General features: G+C 47.1%; 1 pseudogene; it reads right to left on the bottom strand.

Annotated features, from left to right (window-relative positions):
• Window positions 1-2,826: 2,826 nt before the first annotated feature.
• On the bottom strand, window positions 2,827-7,851 carry LOC128979919 (BSD domain-containing protein 1-like; annotated as a pseudogene).
• Between the last annotated feature and the right edge of the window lie 12,726 nt (window positions 7,852-20,577).

Raw genomic sequence — 20,577 nt, 5'->3', positions numbered from 1 at the left:
CAATCAATTGCTGAATATCTTTGTGAATAGATTTGGAGTGATCTTGCAGACCCATACAACACAATCCTTCAAATTCATCACACCCATTTCCATGAGCTCACTAGTGGCGTTTGCCTGTTTCACTGCCCAGCAAGCAAGTCTTCCTAAATTTCATGTGTTGTAGCTGCTTTGGGATCTGCAAGGCCACTGTTGCAGTCAGCATCCAAAGGATGATGAAGGCACCGGTTGAACCCATCTTGCTGGGACCCTATGTGGTCCAAAATCTGTTGAGACACAAACATATCCTCCACCCCAGGTTATTAATTCACAGGGATCAGACCATTGACCTGTTTCTGGGTCCCGAACTTTTACTTTGACACCTGATGGCACTACACTGGTGGTGGTCAAAGAATTGAAATGATGTATCATTGGTGTTTCCTGGGAATCATTCGAGAACTGCAAAAGGTTTAAAACATACATGGCTTTGTTTAACCGGGCCTCTGGAGAATCTCGTGCCATTCCCCGTCTTTGTTTTTGCAAAAGTTGCTTCAGTGTGCCATGTAGGGGAATGGGGAATACTGGGAACATGAGTGATACCCCACAATTGCAATAATGAATTAACTTTACCAGATAGGTAGGATGGGCCATTTGTCTGTTCCTGGGTAAACATTGTTTAACTATAACATTTTGGTGACTTAACATATAAATGCACATAAACATATTCCCTAATTACATGACATTAAGGCATTGAGACTTTCAGTCCCGAATGAGACGTTTCCTCGGGGGACAGTCGTGCGATCAGCTTCAGATCGACGCTTCTGATCTCAGTTAAACAGGCACTGTGGTTAGACTCAGTGGTCAGCTGATTGTCAGCTTCACGGGCACTGCTGTTTGTCCCATCCTTCGAGTCTTGCGCTGGGCTCTGCCATGCTGGCATCAGGAAAAACCTGTAGGTGGGAAAAGATGAATCCCTTTCCTAGCCTTGAGTTTTCCCTAGGGTAAACCCCTGTATCAAAAAAGGGGAAAATAATTTTTTGTCGCTTTTCATATTCTTATAATCCTTACCTTAAAACCTTTATAAACACAAAACCCAAAACAACACTCTATAACGTTCCTGAAATAAACTCCTAAGTCTCTGCTAACACCAAAAAAGGTCCTAAAAAATTAAAAAACTACGTGTGAATTAGATCACCAATGTAATGTGCACGAAAACAAGAAAAAAGGATGGTATATTATATAATGCATGCTTTTCAAAATGAAAACTTATTTACCATATATATAGAGCTCTTTTTGAAATTTGCCTGCAGACTCAAAAGAAAAGGAAGGTTCGAACCAGAAAAAAGAAAAGAAAAACCTTAACCTATAAACTCATAAACCCAGTAGCACTTCCATGGTGTTATGCTTATTGATTAGGAAAAATAGTTTAACACAATCACTAAAGTCTTATAAGCAAACATCATTTTCTATAGCACTTAACATACCTTATTACAAGTACCAGATTTGTTTTTTGGGTAGTTAATAACCATCATGCTTATTGTAAAAACACAACAATTGCAAACACTAAAATAATAAATTTCCAAAATCCCTTACAATCAGAAATAATGATAAAAGCAATATATATCTATCAAGTTTGCATAAAATGGCAAGAAACCTTTCTTAAAAAAACTTAACACTGTTAATTTAAAATCAGAACACAGATTTCTGCAGACCTTCAACAGCTGCACAAGAAGGGAGTGAGATAAGGAGATAAGGAGGGAGAAGGAAGGAGGGGGGGAAAGGAGGGGGGAAGGAGGGAGGAGGGAGGGAGGGGGGAAAGGAGGGAGGAAGGAGGGAGGAGGGAGGGAGGGGGAAAGGAGGGAGGAAGGAGGAAGGATGGAGGGAGGGCGGAAAGGACTGGGGGGAAGGCACTTTTTTTTTTTTTTTTGTCTCTGTAGAATTCCTTTAATTGCTGATAACTACAAGTCTGTAAAAGGTTTGGAAAAATTCATAGTTACAAAGCTACCAGCTGTTAGAATTGTTCCTGGTTTTCACCCCAGCTAGAAAAGGCTCAGAGAGGTGCAGAGCAGTTCAGAACAGGGAATATTGCACAGACAACCAAATGGTTAATTTGACTTCTAAAGAGAGAGAAAAAGAAAACCCCAAAAGTAACATAGATGAGAGCACTGCACCCTGGGAGCTCTGCTGCAGACCCAGGGATCTCAGCCATCAACCTCAGAGGGAGTACAGCCCCTCCAGTGTCACCCCTATACTGGTGTCACCTCCCACAATAGGTTTTCCAGCTACAGCTATATTTGAGCTGCAGCTCAGTCCTCTTCAGCTTTGCAGGACAGAAATGCTCTCATGTAAGTGCCTGAAGCCACTTCTGCCACCAGTTCACCTCTGTGGGCAGCTGCAGCTGAGAATCTCTCCAAAGAAGGGGGAATAACAAAGAGAAACCAACCAAACAAACCCAAACAACCCTAAACGCCCAACTTTTCCAAGTGCACCTAAGTGAATGCTATCCAAACGCAGGAAATCCCCAGCTCCAACAAAACAGCCCTAGGAGGGGCAGAATTACAAAGGCAGCATGTATAAAACCACCACCCAGAAGGCCAGAGACAGCAGTAAGGGCTCTGTCACTGTATCAGCAACATCTTGAGGAGCATCTTGTGTTGTTAGAAGGGAACTGCCCCAAAAAAAGAGAGGCCACAGGTCTGAAGGAGTCACTCAAGTTGCCCACAGGATTTAGCAGTCCTCCAGCCTGGACTAAAAGTCTCCAGCACATTTGCACACAAAGGAACAGCTGGCTGTGGTACCTCACATTTGATGGTGGAAATGAGCCTGTGACACACACCGGAAGCAGTTGCTCTATTCCCAATCATCCCATTCTTCATCTTCCAGCTCCTCAGACACTTCCACCTTCGAGAGCGCCAGCTCCACCTCCTCCTCAGTCATGTCCAAATCCAAGTCCTTCTCTCAGTCCTCACTGATGTCAGTGATGGAACCTTTCTTGCCATTGTTAGAGGGGTTGGACTTCCCACTATCCAAACTCAGCTCAAAAGACTCAAAGATCTGTTGGTTCTTCCTCTTTCAGAGTCTCTGTCCTGCCCTGGGCGCTGCTCTTCACCTCTTTGAGCTCTGTAGCTTTGCTGGCTCTGAGGATGCTGCTGACTGCCATGCAGATGCAGAAGGATGAGCTAGTTCTGAGGGCTTTGGCAGGGTTTGCAATCTGAGTCACAAGGGAGACGCTCTCACTGCTCTCAGAGGGGCTCCCCTCTGCTGGGGCTGGCTCTGGAGGGAGGACAGCCCAGCTCTCCTCTGAGGGTCTCTTGGGAGCAGTGGGGTAGCTTCCCTCAAGGTCTGCAGGGGCAGATTCATTCTCTGCTGCTTCTGGAAATTTGATGTTTGCACAAGGCAGTGCTGACATCCCCAAGAACTCCTCTTCATCCTCTTCCCAGCCTGGCTCCTCTTGGTGAATGCTCTGCTCTGCTCACTGCTTCAGAGCCTTTGAGAAGGGGTTGCAGTGGCTCTAAATCTGCATTAGTAATGCTGACTGTGTAAGTGTGAGCAGAAATTCCCCCCACACCAACAATAACCAGGCTAGCTCAGTCTGGAAGCAAATGAAAGCTGTATTTGCAAGCAGATCTACAATCTTTGATGAAATGCAATGAATATGTACAAATATACAAAATTCACAACATTTACAAATATAAACAATCAACAGAAAAGCACAGCCAAGATCCCTTTGCTTCCCCCCAAAGAGAACCTTTCCCAAGGGGCCTCTCTCCCAGGGGCCACCCCCTTGGACCCCCCTGGCAGAAAGGAAAGTTAGCTAAAGCAAAATGGGTGTTAACTTAGCTCGCCAAGGTCAGTGTGTTATCTTCAGCCAGAAGAGAAAAAGAAACAGCAGTAGCCAGCCCAACAAGTCGCTCTGACTGCAGACTGCCCCACTTTGCTTTGAGTAGTAGTTCTTAAAGATTTCTATCTATCCAATGGAAGTGTTTAGAACAATCATTATTTTGCTTTCTTACACCCAATAGTGACTTATTTCCACTCCTTAGCTTTCTCTGCTTGAACTTTGCAAAGAAAAATTAAAGAGACAGTTTAAAGATTTTCCATCCGAGCTCTCTGTGTTATCAGAGCCATCCACTTAGTCCAGGTAGCATCTGTTGCATGATGTGGTGAAGAAACTTTGCCTTTGAACATCCACTTCAGAACTGGCAACCTACGAGCTAGAATAAGTTGTTACTCAATTCCGATCAGTTCAGAAGCAGTTTTCACTCCTTCATAAGCACCTAAAATCTCTTTCTCTGTTGGAGTGTAGTTTGCTTCTGAGCCTCTGTAGCCACGACCCCAGAAACCAAGAGGACGTCCTCGTGCCTCACCTGGAGCTCTTTGCCATAAGCACCAGGTTGGACCATTGTCACGCGCGGCCGCGTACAGAATGTTCTTAATGTCTGGACCCATAGCTTGGACTACCTCTCGCTTTATCTGGTCAAAGGCTGCTTGTTGTGCAGGACCCCACCGGAAACTGTTTCTCTTTCGAGTCACATCAGAGAGAGGTTTCACAATCTGACTGTATCCAGGAACGTGCAGTCTCCAAAATCCCACTATAGCTAAGAAACGTAGAGTTTCTTTCTTATTGATGGGATTTGCCATGCTGGACACTCTGTTTATCACATCCATTGGAATATGATGGTCACCATCTTGCCACCTCACTCCCAGAAACTGGATTTCTCTGGCAGGTCCTTTCACCTTGTCTCGCTTGATAGCGAAACCGGCTTTCAAGAGAATGTCAATGATTTTGTTACCTTTCTCGAAGACTTCTTCAGCAGTCTCACCCCAGATGATGATGTCATTGATGAACTGAATGTGTTCTGGAGCTCCACCTTTCTCCAAAGCATCATGAATCTCTGCATGAGAGATGGTTGAACTCTGAATCCACCCCTGGGGCAAATGATTGAATGTGTCTGGAATGCCTCTCCATGTGAAGGCAAATTGAGGTCTGCATTCCTCTGCTATGGGAATAGAGAAGAAATGTGAATGAGTTTTGCTGATGACTTTCTGACTTTCCAACTAATGAATCAAGTTTTGGATGGGCACCAAAGAGTCACGGTTGGTTCTGTATTGTCTGTGATGCACAGTTTGAGAAGCAACTGGCAACTTCACATCCTCTATCTCATGTTGTCCCACAACTGCAGATTCATCTGAAAGCTCAGGTCTAATAGACAACTTCAATTTTCCTCCATCAATTTCTACAGTTGCTATTCCAAAGGCCCACTTGTAACCCTTTGGGTCTTTAAAACGCCCTTCTCTCAGAAAGTCAATTCCCAAAATACAAGGTGCATTAGGACCTGTTACAATAGTATGTTTCTTCCACTGCTTCCCAGTTAAACTTATATCAACCTCTATCTTAAACAACCTTTGAGATCCACCAGTGACTCCCTGAATAGTTATAGATTCTTCCCCTTGATAATTTGATGGTATTATGGTGCACTGAGTTCCTGTGAATACCAAGGCCCTGTACTTCTGAAATTTTGAAGTGCCAGGCCACTGGATATACACATCCCAATAGATTCTGTTATATCCATTATCCCTTACCTCCCCCTGGCGGAAGGCAGGGAACCCCTAATTGTGGGGATTGCATCCACATGTACAGCTGGGACAACGTCCAGCACCAGAATTAGAATCACTGTTGGAGCTACTGGAGTTGTTCTGGGAAACTGAGGAAGTGACAGCTACCTTTCTGGTATTGTTACCTTGGGATCTGCCACTCTGCAGCTCCCGTAACCTCTTGAAAAGATCAGAAGTTGGTTGACCATCCCATCTGTTCATGTTCTTACCAAACTGATCAGGCAAAGTTATCCACATACTGCCACGTGATTGCCTCTGCTGTCTGTTTTGGTTTGACCTGTTCTGGAATGGCCTTCTTGGAGGACATCTGTTTCTGACAGCTGAAACATGTATCCATCTGGAGGAAGAGGAATCAGCATCATTCCCCTTCATCAAGTTGGATATGGAGGTTTTAAATTCCTCCTCCAGCTCTTTCATGCAATTCTTTATCTCTCCAGACAGAGTTTCAATGGCTGAAACCAAAGAAGTACGTGCGAGACTATCCTCCAATTGCCTCATTTAGTCAGTGAAATGGCCAACAGTGGGAGGCACTCCACCATAATTTCTTGCCACAATTCTGCTTGCCAGAATAGTAGCATAATTAGGAGGAGCATGCTTAATGATCTTTTTGGCAAGGCCTGTCCCTACAGGAATTTCAGCTTCTTATGATCTTACGGCTTGCCGCCTACCACCAACACTGGGGCTCCCATATCAAAACACCTGGCTAGCCAAGACAGGACTGGCTCAGTGTCTCCTCTGGTGCAATCCTTCCTCACATGTCTAATTTCCTGTCTGGGTGCATTAGTTGACTGTATATCATCCTCATCATCATCATCTTGAGGACGCTGTCCCCATACTCCTACTGTAATCCTCCGTGCAATTTCCTGGCGTTCAGAGTCAATTCCAGCAGTTGCTAATTTTCCAGGGTCCACATATGTGGCAGTTTGGGCTGGATGCCCCCTGCTAGTGCCACATGAGATACACCTCTGGTGTCCCGGGTGCCCACCCCATTCTCTGCCTCTTTCTTCCCTCTCTGCCCCCGTGGGAGATGCTCTCTCTTATCGGGTAACGGTGGGGGAGTATCTCTCTAGGCCTCTTAGGCCTGTCTAGGCCTAATGCCAGGAGGAGAATGGAGGGGGGGGCAGTCTCAGATCTGGCCAGCCTGAGACTCACCTAGCAGTGGGAAGGGGGGAAGAAAGAGCCCTGGGGGTTTTGGGTAGACCCTCAGGTGGGAGAAGGGAAGGATGGAGAAGCCTCTGGGAATTATGTAAGGGACTCTGTATGCTTTAGGATGTTCTTTGCCACTATGCTTTGTCGTTTTCTGTAGTTTCTGTAGTTTCACCAATCGCTTTTCCATTTAAACTTTCCATCACTCTCCAATCCGTTTGTGTGTATCATTGTTTTGTCCCTTTTGGGGCAAGCGACGATCTGTCTGGCCTCAAACCAGACAACATCCTGACCTAGATCTCCATCATCTATGTGTGGTCTCAAGAGGTCTGCCAGAGTTTTAAGGCTAACCTTCTCTTCCTCCCCAGAAGGATCTTTCTTAACAGAGGGACCCTGAGCAGAAGGGCCCTCACCTCCCTGAGCTGAAATTCCCCCCACACCAACAATAACCAGGCTAGCTCAGTCTGGAAGCGAATGAAAGCTGTATTTACAAGCAGATCTACAATCTATGATGAAATTCAATGAATATGTACAAATATACAAAATTCACAACATTTACAAATATATACAATCAACAGAAAAGCACAACCAAGCTCCCTTTGCTTCCCCAAATGGAACCTTTCCCAGGAGCCTCTTTCCCAGGGGCTTCCTCCCCCAGACCCCCCTGGCAGAAAGCAGAGTTAGTAAAAAAGCAAAAAGGCTGTTAACTTAGCTCGCCAAGGTCAGTGTGTTATCTTCAGCCAGAAGAGAAGAAACAGCAGCCACACAGCCCAGCAAGTTGCCCCGACTGAAGACTGCCCCACTTTGTTTTGAGTAGTAGTTCTTAAATGTTTCTATGAATCGAATGGAAGTGTCACCCAATAGTGACTTCTTTACATTCTTTCCCTTTCCCTTCTTGAACTTTGCAAAGAAAAATTAAAGAGACAGTTTCAGACCATCACACACAGGGAGGTAAAAGTTGACATCCTCCTCCTCCCCCCACAGTCTTTTACAACTTCACAGCACGGGGTGAGATCTCCTTCTCACCTTCTTCCTCACTATCAGATGCTGTTGAGGATCATTAGGGTAGACCAATGACAACTGAACAAAGTCTCCGGGGATTTTCCACTTCATAGGGATCTTAAGCCGCTCATTAGGAAAAGGAGATTTCTGCTCTCCAGGGCTCTTTTCCTCTGGCGCTGACGGAGCAGCTGGGCAGCTAGGGGCAGGGGGGGCGGAGAGTGCTGGTATGTCCTCCACTGCTTTAGTTATCTCCCCCACACCCAGCTCAATTCCCTTTTCTTTTAGCTCTGTTTTAAATTCCTCCTCCTTTTTATCTTGCTCTTGCTTGGTGTCTTTTAGCGTTTCATTAACTATTTGCCAGGTAGTATCCATATCTACAACTTCTTTATCTCCTTTCATTAAGGCATCCCATAAATAATTAACCAGCTTCTGCCATGCAGCAACACTAAAGGTGGCGCTGCAAGATAATTCAATTCCTTGCTGCTTACCCCATAAAAGCAGCCTCCTTAAATCATACTAAGTCCTTTTCCTTTGTTAGATTCTGTCCCATTGTGCTCCTGGTGGCTCACCTTAATAGGTGTCGAAGTACAGGTCCGGGCTGAGGTGGATTCCTATGATGCAGGCTGGAGGGCCTCTCCGGCGGGGCCACACACCTCGGGGGTGGGGCACGGCATGGTTCTCTCGGCTCAGGCGGCCCCCGGGTCCCTTGCCGGTGGCAGCGGCGGTGGGGCAGTGCTGCCCTGCCCTCAGCTGGACTCCGGCCACCGGAGGCTGGTGGCGAGGCCATGCCGGGGCCAGGCTGGGTGGGCTGGGCTGTGGCACCGCCGCTTGTCCAGCGACCTGCGTCTGTGTGCCTGTCTTGTCTTGTCTTGTCTGCGGGGCTGCGATGGGGTGAGTGCCTCCTGCTCCTAGTCCCGTTTGCACTTCAGCCGTCTCTGCCTCCCGCTTCTCTGTGATACTAAACATGAGTCCTTCAAATGTCCTTCAAATGTCCCTTTTCTTTTGCTGATTGACAAAGCTCTTTGAGCCTCTTCACGCTCACGCCAGCACCTTGCTTAGCAAGTAATAGCGTGAATGATGCCTCCTGGCTCATATTCAGTAAAGCGATCTTATCATTGCGAGTCCAACAACTGGTGCGCTCAGTTGATTTCCAGCTCTCCCTCTAGGATGCCAATCCCCTGTCCACCGTCTGCACCTTTTTCTGACGTGGGGTTCCAGGGTCCCGTGCAGGAGGTGAGTCACGACCTCACACCCAGCTACTGCCGCTTTTGCCTTGCAGCGCCACTCCTGTTCCAGGTCAGGAATTGGTGCACAGCAACCCGCCTCTCTGCCAGCTTCTGCCACTGCTTTGTGGCATAGTCTGTTTTCTCGTTGCAATGCAACCAGATCCTTAATAGAGACATCCTGATCTAGTCCCTGTTTAGGCACCAAATGTAGGAGATTGACCAGTGTCAGGACACAGACTCAATATGAGTTAAAATCCTGCTCAGCCAGAGTCAAGACACAAACCCAATATGATTTCAGGATCTTGCTCATTTATTATTAAAAGACACAGGCTTTTTTTTATGTGCTGTCCATGCGAATAACATTAGGTCGCTATTGGCTGAAATACATTGTTCACACGCCTGTTACTGGACGCTGATTGGAATATGGTATCAGCAATGTTTTTCTGCCTTGCAGCTTTAACACCTGGCTTCATCTCCTGTTTATTGCTTTGCCAAGCTTTCTCTTATCAGCCTCTCAAGGACGTCAGCCTGTTTATAGTTAGTTATCTTGGATTGTGCAGCTCATGGCCTTTTATCTTCTAGCCATTTCTCTACAGACTATGATCTTTATTAACTTGTTGTAGAGATTGTTTTAGATTAGAAGGGATAACTTTGTCCTAATCAGAGAAATACTTAAAAGTGCCCTGTGGACTAGGGCTCTAGATGGCTGGAACAATCCTCGCTATCAATACAGACTGGGGGTGGAGGTGACAGTAAACAGCCCTGTGGAAAAGGACTTGGGGGTTGTAAGAGTCTAAATCTTGTCTCTCATGATGTGAATCAACAAAGATAAAACCACCCTTCCTCCTCACCCAGAAAACAGCTGCCCAGATAGGGGATGGTGATAAGACCCTCTGGAATGTCTGTGATGGATTTCCTAAGAGGAAAAAAACTGTTTTCTGTTTTTCCTGTGATTCGAACTTTTGAATCATCTACATCTGAGATAGCCGGAATGGACTATGAACTTTATTCACTCGTTGTAGATATTGTTTTAGATTAGACAGAAAGTAGTAGCAGCCAATGGAACTGTTTAGAAGGGGTGGATTGTCATGGTATTAAGATTGTCTTTTTAATTTTTCTTCACAAGAAAAATTAAAAAGCAGAGAAAGTGAAAGAATATAAACAAATCACTATTGGGTGTAAGAAAGCAAAATAATGATTATTCTAAACACTTCCGTTGCAGAGATAGAAATGTTTAAGAATCTCTGCTCAAAAAAAAGTTGGGGAGTTGGGCAATCTCAGCTTGCTCAACTTCTGCCTGCCTGCTTCTTCTCTGTCTGAAGATAACACACTGACCTTGACGAGCTAAGTCTAACAGCCTCTCTGCTACTTGACTCTCTGCCTTCTGCCAGGGGGGTCTGGGGGGATTTTTTCTGGCTCGGGGTGGGGGAGGCCCCTTGGGGAAGGCCCCTTGGGGGAAGGAAAGGGGGCTTGGTTGTGCTTTTCTGTTGATTGCACATATTTGTAAATGTTGTGAATAGTGTATATTTGTACATATTCATTGCATTTCATCATAGATTGTAGTTTTGCCTGTAAATACAGCTTTCATTTGCTTCCAGACTGAGCTAGCGTGGTTATTGTCTCTGTGGGATGGTTATTTCAGCTCTCACACTGTTGCAATTCATTATTTGGCGCTCCAACGCACGGCTATTGCTTGTATGATTTATTTCTGCTCAGATTAGAAAGCAAAACAAAGCTGCTTTGGATCCTTAGGCATTTTATCTATTCTGTTATCAATGTGATCATTTATCGATGGGCTGTTTCCGCCATGATAGATAAGATTGTGAGATATGTGGCATATAAGCTGTTTCTTTGGGGTAAGAACAAGTTACGGAAAGTTGTTGAGTTCTGTTCTGGTTTTATCGGAATAGGGAGCTACGGTAACTCAACTACAAATCTGCCAGCAGAAGCATATGAGTTTGCTATTCCTCTTGCAGACGGTTATGTGAACAAATGGAAGCCTAAATTGATTTTTATGCTAATCTTGAATCTGGTGTTTGTTGTAATAATCATACGACTACTGGCAGCGCTTTATGGAGAGAGGCGTGGAGCTATTTGTTCTAGCAGCTGGCGCAGATGTAAAAGAAAACACAGAAGAGCTCAGAGAGATCTGGGATTAGGTTCTAATTCTGATTACAGCGTCCAGGAGATCCCAATTAAGTGCAGAGAAGAGAAGGCTTATGAGAAAACTGCCGATAGCTTTGGCTCACAGCCAGTAGCGGCACCTGCAGGATCTCTGCCAGTAGCTCCAGAAACTTTGCCAGGATCTCAGATAACTGCCATGGTTAGGCAGGCAGGCACCATTAAGGAGGCACAGTATCTTCCTCCCTCTGCTGCCAAGATGGAAGTAGCAGCGGCTGCAGGGTCCCAAACAGCGCCTGCTGACTCTGCTCAGAATCCCTCTGTTCCTGCTGACTCTGCTGCGAATGTGAAAGCTAAACCACTCAATTTACATGCCACTCTACCCAGAAAGCACAAGGGAGCATCAGGAGGAGCTGTGGGTGCTGCAGGAGAGGGTGCAGAAGGTGCAGAAGGTCAGGATCCTTCTGTTCAGGGACCCTCTGTTAAGAAAGATCCTTCTGATGAGGAAGAGAAGGTTAGCCTTAAAAGTCTGTCAGACTTCTTGAGACCACACATGGATGATGGAGATGTAGGACAGGATATGGGCCCTAGTAAATTAGCAACATCTGGAAGTGCCTCTGAACTCCAGGAAACTGCACAGAGGATTGCAGCAGAACTATGGGTATAGCGAGCTAAAGAAGATGATGATGATGAGGATGATATACAGTGAGCTAATGCACCCAGACAGAAAATTAGGCATGTGAGGAAGGATTACATCAAGGAGACACTGAGCCAATCCTGTCTTGGCTAGCCAGGTGTTTTGATATGGGAGCCCCAGCCTTGGTGGTAGGTGACAAGTCGGGGACACTCTCGAAAGATACGGGCATAGACAGGCATCCTTGCAAGTGCATTGGTAAAGTTTCTCTGTGGGCACGCCTCTTACTGGCAGTCCTTATGAGGTACCCCAGCAGAGATGATTTACCATGGAACCCTAACCCTTGGACCACAACAGATGCCAAATCAAGCGTCTGAGAGAGTTTGCTGTGAGAGAAATAATGTATGGAGATCATAAGACGCTGAAATTCCTGTAGGAACAGGCCTAGCCAAAAACCTCATTAAGCTTGCTCCTCCTAATTATGCTACTATTCTGGCAAGAATTGTGGCAAGAAATTATGGTGGAGTGCCTCCTACTGTTGGCCATTTCACTGACCAAATGAGGCAATTGGAGGATAGTCTCGCACATACTTCTTTGCTTTCAGCCATTGAAATGCTGTCTGGAGAGATAAAGAATTGCATGAAAGAGTTGGAGGAGGAATTTAAAATCTCCATATCCAACTTGATGAAGGGGGATGATGCTGATTCCTCTTCCTCCAGATGGATACAAGTTTCAGCTGTGAGGAACAGACGTCCTCCAAGAAGGCCATTCCAGAACAGTTCAAACCAAAACAGACAGCAGAGGCAATCATGTGGGAGTATCTGGATAAGTCTGCGTGAACAGTTTGGTGTGAATATGGACAGATGGGATGGTCAATCACTTTCTGATCTTTTCAGGAGGTTACGGGAGCTGCAGGGTGGCAGAGCCCGAGGTAACAATACCAGTGTGCTGGTTTGAGGCCAGCCAGAACATCTCTTGCCCCGAAAGGGACAAAAGAATGACACACGCAAACGGATTGGAGAGTGATGGAAAGTTTAAATGGAAAAGCAGTTGGTGAAACTACAGAAAAAACTACACAGCATAGTGGCAAAGAACATCCTAAAGCATACAGAGTCCCTTACATAGTACCCAGAGGTTTCCCAATCCTTCCCTCCTTCCACCTGAGGGTCTACCCAAACCCCCAGGGCTCTTCCTTCCCCCCTCCCACTGCTAGGCAAGTCTCAGGCTGGCCAGGTCTGAGAGTGCCCCCCCCCCCCCCCTCCATTCTCCTCCTGGCATTAGGCCTAGTCAGGCCTAAGAGGCCTGAGATACCCCCCCGGCATTACCTGATAAGAGAGGACATCTCCCATGGGAGCAGAGAGGGAAGAAAGAGGAAGAGAATGACTCTGCAGATGGCTTTATAGGGTGCAGGATTTATGGGTAGAAATACACCATTTCCTGTGTCCACCCCTATTGGGCGGGTACCCAGGACACCAGAGGTGTATCTCATGCAGCAGTGGCAGGGGGCACCCAGCCCAAACTGCCACAACCAGAAGGGTAGCTGTCACTTCCTCAGTTTCCCAGAACAACTGTAATAGTTCCAACAGTCATTCTAATTCTGGTACCAGACGTTGTGCCAGCTGTACATGTGGAGGTTATCCCCACAATTAGGGGTGCCCTGCTTTCCGCCAGGGGGAGGAAAAGGATAATGGATATAACAGAATCTATGGGGATGTGTACATCAAGAGGCCTGCCAATTCAAACTTTCAGAAGTACAGGTCCTTGGTTGATACAGGAGCTCAGTGCACCATAATACTATCAAATTATCAAGGGGGAAACTCTATAACTATTCAGGGAGTCACTGCTGGATCTCAAGAGTTTTTTAAAAAAGAGGTTCATATAAGTTTAACTGGGAAACAGTGGAAGAAACATACTATTGTAACGGGACCTCATGCAACTTCTATTTAGGTACCTGATTGTCTGAGAGAAGGGCGTTTCAAAGACCCTAAGGGTTGTAAATGGGCTTTTGGAATAGCAACTGTAGAAGTTGATGGAGGAAAATTGAAGTTGTCCATTAGACCTGAGCTTTCAGATGAATCTGCAGTTGTGGGACAAAATGAGATAGAGGATGTGAAGTTGCCGGTTGCTTCTCAAACTGTGCATCACAGACAATACAGAACCTGCCGTGACTCTTCAAAACTTGACTCGTCAGTTGGAGAGTCAGAAGATCATCAGCAAAACTCATTCACCTTTCAACAGTCCAATTTGGCCTGTGCGAAAACAGAATGGGGAATGGCCTCTGACAGTTGATTTCCGTGCCATGAATGAAGTAAGTCCTCCCATGAGTGCAGCTGTACTAGTGTGGTAGTTTGAGCTCTGAGTTTAGGAGCTCAAATGATAATAGATATAAATTCCTCCCCCTGCCCCTCTCCCTTTTTTCTCGGCAGGAGGAGTAAATTTTTTTATTTTTTCACAAAAGGGAAAGGAAAAAAATAATTTTTTACATATATATATATATATATATCAGTAACGGGGGGGGGGGGGGTTCACAGAGGTGAGGGATGAGGGTAAGTGGGAAAAAATATACAAAACCAAGCCTGGATGGCCTTGTGTTTCCCTGGATGTCGGTGGATTCAGTTGAAAGAGAGAGAAAGGGCCCCAGCCACGTGGTCCGGTGCAGGAGACAGTGACAGCAACAGCAGCAGGAAGTCCTCTCAAGCAGACGAGGCAGGAAAAAGGGAAGAGCAGCAAGATAACCGCCCTTTTTATAGGCTTGCTGGACAGGAAGGGGAAGTGGAATAGACCACCTCTGAGTCAGGGGACCACCTTCTCCCAGCAGGGGAGGGGCCAAGCCCTCCCCAGATTAAATTTCTTTTGTCCACCTGGGGCTGGGTTCTTCTCAGCCCCATCCAGGATGGGTGTGCCCCAGCACAGTCCACCCCTCTATTTCACTTCCACTTTCCTGTCACAGTTTCTTTATCCAGTCATGAGTTGTGGTATTAGAGTTCAAATTGTGAGTCCCTCTTTATCCCAGCTGTGTCTCTCTCTCTCAGGGCAGTCTCTCTTTATCCTGGCTGTGTCTCTCTCTGTCCCGGCTGTGTCTCTCTCTCTCAGGGCAGTCTCTCTCTCTGGTGCCAGTTGATGCAGGTGGTGCTTGAGCTGGGCAGGAACGTGGAGAAGAATAAGAGAGAACAGGAAACCATCTTCACCTCTGAAGGGGAGTCAGGAACAGTCTATTGCTGTATGGGAAGCAGGAGCAGGTGTAGGCGAGATGATGCAGAAGTCCTTTTGAGCTGATGCTTGTGTGTGGTGGGTTCATGCTGGGTCCTGGACACCAGGTTGTTGTCAAACTAGGAGAGAAAACTTACAACGACTTATAACTATTATACAGTGATTACATTACATTAATTGGTGTTACCTTCAGAGGCTATACCTTTTCAGCCAACGTCACGTTTCGTTGTGGCACACACTGAATATCCCCAGTCTCTAGCATGACCCAGTATGTGTGACCAGGCCCCTCAGCAGAGACCACCCCTCAGGTTAGTTTGCCCCCACCAACAGCAGGGAAAACCCATACTGATTTTCCTAGTAGGTTTTTCTCATTGATCACAGGAACTCCATCTCCATCCACTGTTTGCAGCAGGTTGGACTGGGCAGGACCAGCTCGGTTTACAGACCCTCTGCTATTGACTAACCAAGTGGCCTGAGCTAGGTGTCTTTCCCAGTTCCTAAAGGTTCCACCCCCCATGGCTTTTAGGGTGGTCTTCAACAAGCCATTGTAGCGTTCAACCTTTCCTGCAGCTGGTGCATGGTATGGGATATGGTAAATCCATTCAATCCCATGTTCCTTTGCCCAGTCCCTTGTGAGATGGTTCTTGAAGTGGGTTCCATTGTCCGACTCGATCCTCTCTGGGGTGCCGTGTCTCCACAGGACGTGTCTCTCCAGGCCCAGGATGGTGTTGCGGGCAGTGGCATGAGGTACTGGGTAGGTTTCCAGCCACCCTGTACTTGCCTCCACCATGGTCAGTATGTACTGCTTGCCACTGTGAGATCGAGGAAGGGTGATGTAGTCGATCTGCCAGGCCTCTCCGTACTTATACTTTGACCATCTCCCCCCATACCATAAAGGCTTCATGCGCTTAGCCTGCTTTATGGCAGCACAGATGTCACACTCATGAATAACCTGGGAGATGGCTTCCATGGATATGTCCACTGACCTGTCCCGAGCCCACCGGTATGTGGCATCTCTCCCTTGGTGACCTGAAGTGTCATGGGCCCAGCGAGCTAGGAATAGCTCACCCTTGTGTTCCCAGTCCAAGTCTATCCGGGAGATTTTAGCAGCCAGATCTGCTTGGTGGTTGTGCTGGTGTTCCTCAGTGGCTCTGCTTTTGGGGATGTGTGCATCGATGTGCCGTACCTTTATTGGCAGCTTGTCCAGATGGGCAGCAATGTCTTGCCACAGGTCTGCGGCCCAGATAGCCTTTCCTTTCCTCTGCCATCCGTTCTTCTTCCATTCCTTCAGCCACCCCCATAAGGCATTTGCCACCATCCAGGAGTCAGTATATAGGTAAAGCACCAGCCAGTTCTCCCGTTTTGCTATATCCAGGGCCAGCTGGACAGCTTTTACCTCTGCATACTGACTGGATTCGCCTTCTCCGTCCCTTGCTTCTGCCACTTGCCTTGTTGGGCTCCAGACAGCTGCCTTCCATCTCTGCTTGCTTCCTACAAGACGTCAAGATCCATCTGTGAAGAGAGCATAGCCCTTTTCATTATCAGGGAGGTCATTATATGGGGGAGCTTCCTCAGCATGGGTCACTGTCTTCTCTGGTGGCATCCCAAAGTCAGCACCCACTGGCCAGTTGGTGATCACTTCTACTATGCCAGGGCGTTCAAAGTTCCCCATTCAATCTCGCTGAGTTATCAGGGCCATCCATTTACTCCAGGTGGCATCTGTGGCATGATGTGGGGTTGAGCCCCTCCCTTTAAACATCCAAGTCAGGAGTGGAAGCCTTGGAGCTAAAAGGAGTGGTGACTCGGTCCCAGTTACCTCAGAAGCAGCTCAGACTCCCTCATAGGCAGCTAGGATCTCCTTTTATGCTGCAGTGTAGTTGGCCTCAGAACCTTTGTACCCCTTACTCCAGAAACCTAGGGGCCTGCCCCTTGTCTCACCAGGAGCTTTCTGCCACAAACTCCATGTAGGACCACTCTCACCAGCCGCAGTATACAGCACATTCTTGATCTCTGGCCCAGTTCGAACAGGTCCCAGAGCCATAGCATGGGCCACTTCTCGTTTTATCTGGTCAAATGCTACCTGTTGCTCAGATCACCACACAAAACTATTTTTCTTCCATGTTACATGGAAGAGGGGTTTCACGATTTGACTGTACCTGAGAATGTGCATTTTCCAGAAGCCCACAAGCCCCAAGAAGGATTGTGTCTCTTTCTTACTAGTGGGTTGCACCATAGTGGCTACCTTATTCACCACATCCTGAGGGATGTGGCAACGGCCATCTTGCCATCGAACTCCCAGAAACTGGATCTCTCTGGCAGGCCCTTTTACCTTGCTTCTCTTAATGGCAAAGCCAGCCTCCAACAGGATATCGATTATCCTCTTACACTTCTGATAGACCTCCTCTGCTGTCTCACCCCATACAATGATATCATCAATGAACTGCAGGTGCTCAGGGGCTCCACCCTTCTCCAGTGCAGTTTGGATCACTTCATGGCAGATGGTAGAACTGTGTTTCCACCCCTGGGGGAGACGATTCCATTGATATTGGACACCTCTCCAGGTGAAAGCAAACTGTGGCCTACATTCTTCTGCAATGGGAATGGAGAAGAAAGCATTAGCAATGTCTATTGTGGCATACCACTTGGCCGCCTTCGATTCCAGTTCGTACTGGAGCTCCAACATGTCTGGCACAGCAGCACTCATCAGAGGAGTCACTTCATTCAGGCCACGGTAGTCCACAGTCAATCTCCATTCCCCGTTTGCCTTCCGCACTGGCCATATTGGGCTGTTGAAAGGTGAATGAGCTTTGCTGATTACCTTCTGGCTCTCCAGTTGTCGAATCAGTTGATGTATGGGGTGCAGAGAGTCTCGGTTGGTCCTGTATTGCCTGCGATGCACTATGCAAGAAGCAACTGGTAACTTCAAATCCTGCACCTTATGGCTGCCAACTACGGAGGAGTCATCTGACAGCTCAGGCATGGCAGACAGCTGTTCCCTGTCTGCAGTCCCTACAGCTGCTACTCCAAATGCCCACTTGTGCCCCTTAGGGCCCTTAAAACATCCCTCCCGCAGAAAGTCAATGCCAAGAATGCAAGGTGCATCTGGACCAGTCACTATGGTGTGTTTTCCCCACTCATTCCCAGTCAGGCTTATCTCAGCCTGCAGTACAGTCAGATCTTGTGAGCCCCCTGTGACCCCTTGAATGGTTATGGGCTCGGTCCCTCTGTAGCTTGATGGTATTAGGGTGCATTGGGCCCCTGTGTCCACCAGAGCTCGGTACTTCAGGGCTTCTGAAGTGCCAGGCCATTTCACAAACACATCCCAGTACACTCTGTTGTCCCTGACCTCCACCTGGCTGGAGGCAGGGCACCTCTAATGCTGGCGGCGAAGCCCACATTTGTCACAGGGCCCTGTGTTACTGGGAGAAGGGTCTCTTGAACAGGAGGAACCACCCTGGGAAACTGGGGCTGCCCTTCTCCTGGGCGAGTTATTCCCATTGGGGCCACCTTGTAGTTCCCGTACTCTGGCCCAGAGTGCAGAGGTGGGTTGGCCATCCCAGCGGTTCATGTTTTCCCCATGGTCACAGAGAGCTCTCCACAGAGCCACCCTTGACATCCCCTGATTAGCTTGGGGTGATCTCCTAGGGGGAGGAGAATGACATTTATTCCTGATGGCTGAAACATGGATCCATTCTGATGGAGAAGGTGAAGGGGGAGAAAAGGTGTCATCCCCTTCCTTCAGTTCAGGCTTGGAGGCCTTAATCTCTTTGATGATGTCTTTAGTCAGAGCCTCTATGGCTGAGATTATGGGCCTGTGACTGACACTGTCCTCATATTCCCTCAGGTCACTAGCAAACTCACCCACAGTTTTAGGACTTCCATCCTGTCCAGTCAGGAGTATCCCTCCTAGTGTTTGTGCATATCTTTGAGGGGCACCCTGGATGAGTTTCTTTACTAAGGACCGTTTCATGGACACCTGATCTGGGTCCAAGGGGAGCTGGCCATTTCCATAGATGATCTCCAGCACAGCCATCTGTCTCAGGTACCGAATGCCCTGTTCCATAGCCGTCCATTTAATTGGGGCCCAAGGCAAATCCTCTCTGGTAGGGTACCTGCGCTTTATAGCATTAGTAATCCGGGCCCAGAGAGTGTGTGTTCCATCGAGTTTTGCTAATTCTTTATCCAGACTGGCATCATGAGACAGGGAGCCTAGAAGCTTCGCCTCCCTCTTATCTAGATCTACAGTTTCTGCACCCTCATCCCAACATTTTAGGGTCCAGTTTAGTACTGTCTCACCCTCTCTCGGTGCGTAGTCCAGACGAGTTTGCCTTAATTCTTTTCTGGGCAGAGATGTGATGGTTATGATCTCCTGATCTGAGTCCTCTCCATCTGCTGGTGGGTTCTGAGATGTGCTGGGTCCTGCTGAGGTGCCTTCTTCACCATCCATATTTGGAGCTAATTTTTGCATCTTTTTCCTGCGTGTGGTAACCGGTGCTAGGGAAACTACAGGTGGAGGAGCATCAGGGGTTATGTGTGAAGCTGTTGGTGGGGGGTCAAACCCTCGGGGCTGGGTCTCAGGTTTGTCCAGCCTCGATCGGGCTGGACAGCATTCACAGAGCCAGACCCCTCCCTCCTGTTTTCATAAACATTATCACAGTGCCTGCAGTGCTTACAGCTCTCTGCCTTTGGGCCATTAAGGCTTACAAAGGAATTCCCTAAACCGATTGTCCCTCCACAAATAGCTCTTAATGGGTTAGGGCACCCCCTTCCCCACATGGCCAGAGCTAGTATGATTATCAAGATTACATTTAAGCCTACAGAACATATTTTTACATAGTCCCATTCTCCTTCAGCAATATTTTTATCCACACGTTTAGTTTCATAATAGGTTTCAGAGAAATTCTTTATGTCAGAAAAGTTTGAGAAGTGCCCACCGCCAGTAAGATTGATGGAATTCAAAAGGTACATGCAAAACTGCATTGGCAGAGTTTTTATCCAGTCAAGCAGCATCTCTATAATTAACCAAAGCACATGGTAAGTCAGTAGTTTATACACATGCGTCCAAAAGATCCAGCCAACAGCCCATCCAAAAACTTGAACCATAAGAATCTGTAAAATTACCATCTCTACTTCCAAACCCTTCTTTCCCAATCAGGTGTTATTTTCAAGCAAAAGAAAAAAATATTATTTCCCAAACCTCACGTTGGGAGCGCCAAAAGAAATATTGTGGTAGCTTGAGCTCTGAGTTTAGGAGCTCAAATGATAATAGATATAAATTCCTCCCCCTGCCCCTCTCCCTTTTTTCTCGGCAGGGTGGAGAGAGAGAAGAAAGAAAAAAAAGGGGATAGGGGAAAGGAAAAAAAAAATCGTGAAAGAAATATTCTGAAGTCGGTTTGGAAGTAGGAGGAGTAAATTTTTTTCTTTTTTCACAAAAGGGAAAGGAAAAAAATTAATTTTTTACATATATATATATATCAGTAATGGGGGGGGGGGGGGGGGTTCACAGAGGTGAGGGATGAGGGTAAGTGGGAAAAAAAATACAAAACCAAGCCTGGATGGCCTTGTGTTCCCCTAGATGTCGGTGGATTCAGTTGAGAGAGAGAGAAAGGGCCCCAGCCACGTGGTCCGGTGCAGGAGACAGTGACA

The sequence above is a fragment of the Indicator indicator genome, assembly GCF_027791375.1.
Source record: "Indicator indicator isolate 239-I01 chromosome W unlocalized genomic scaffold, UM_Iind_1.1 iindW_random_scaffold_160, whole genome shotgun sequence".
Classification (NCBI taxonomy): Eukaryota; Metazoa; Chordata; class Aves; order Piciformes; family Indicatoridae; genus Indicator; species Indicator indicator.
This window is presented reverse-complemented; position numbering and strand designations above follow the sequence as displayed.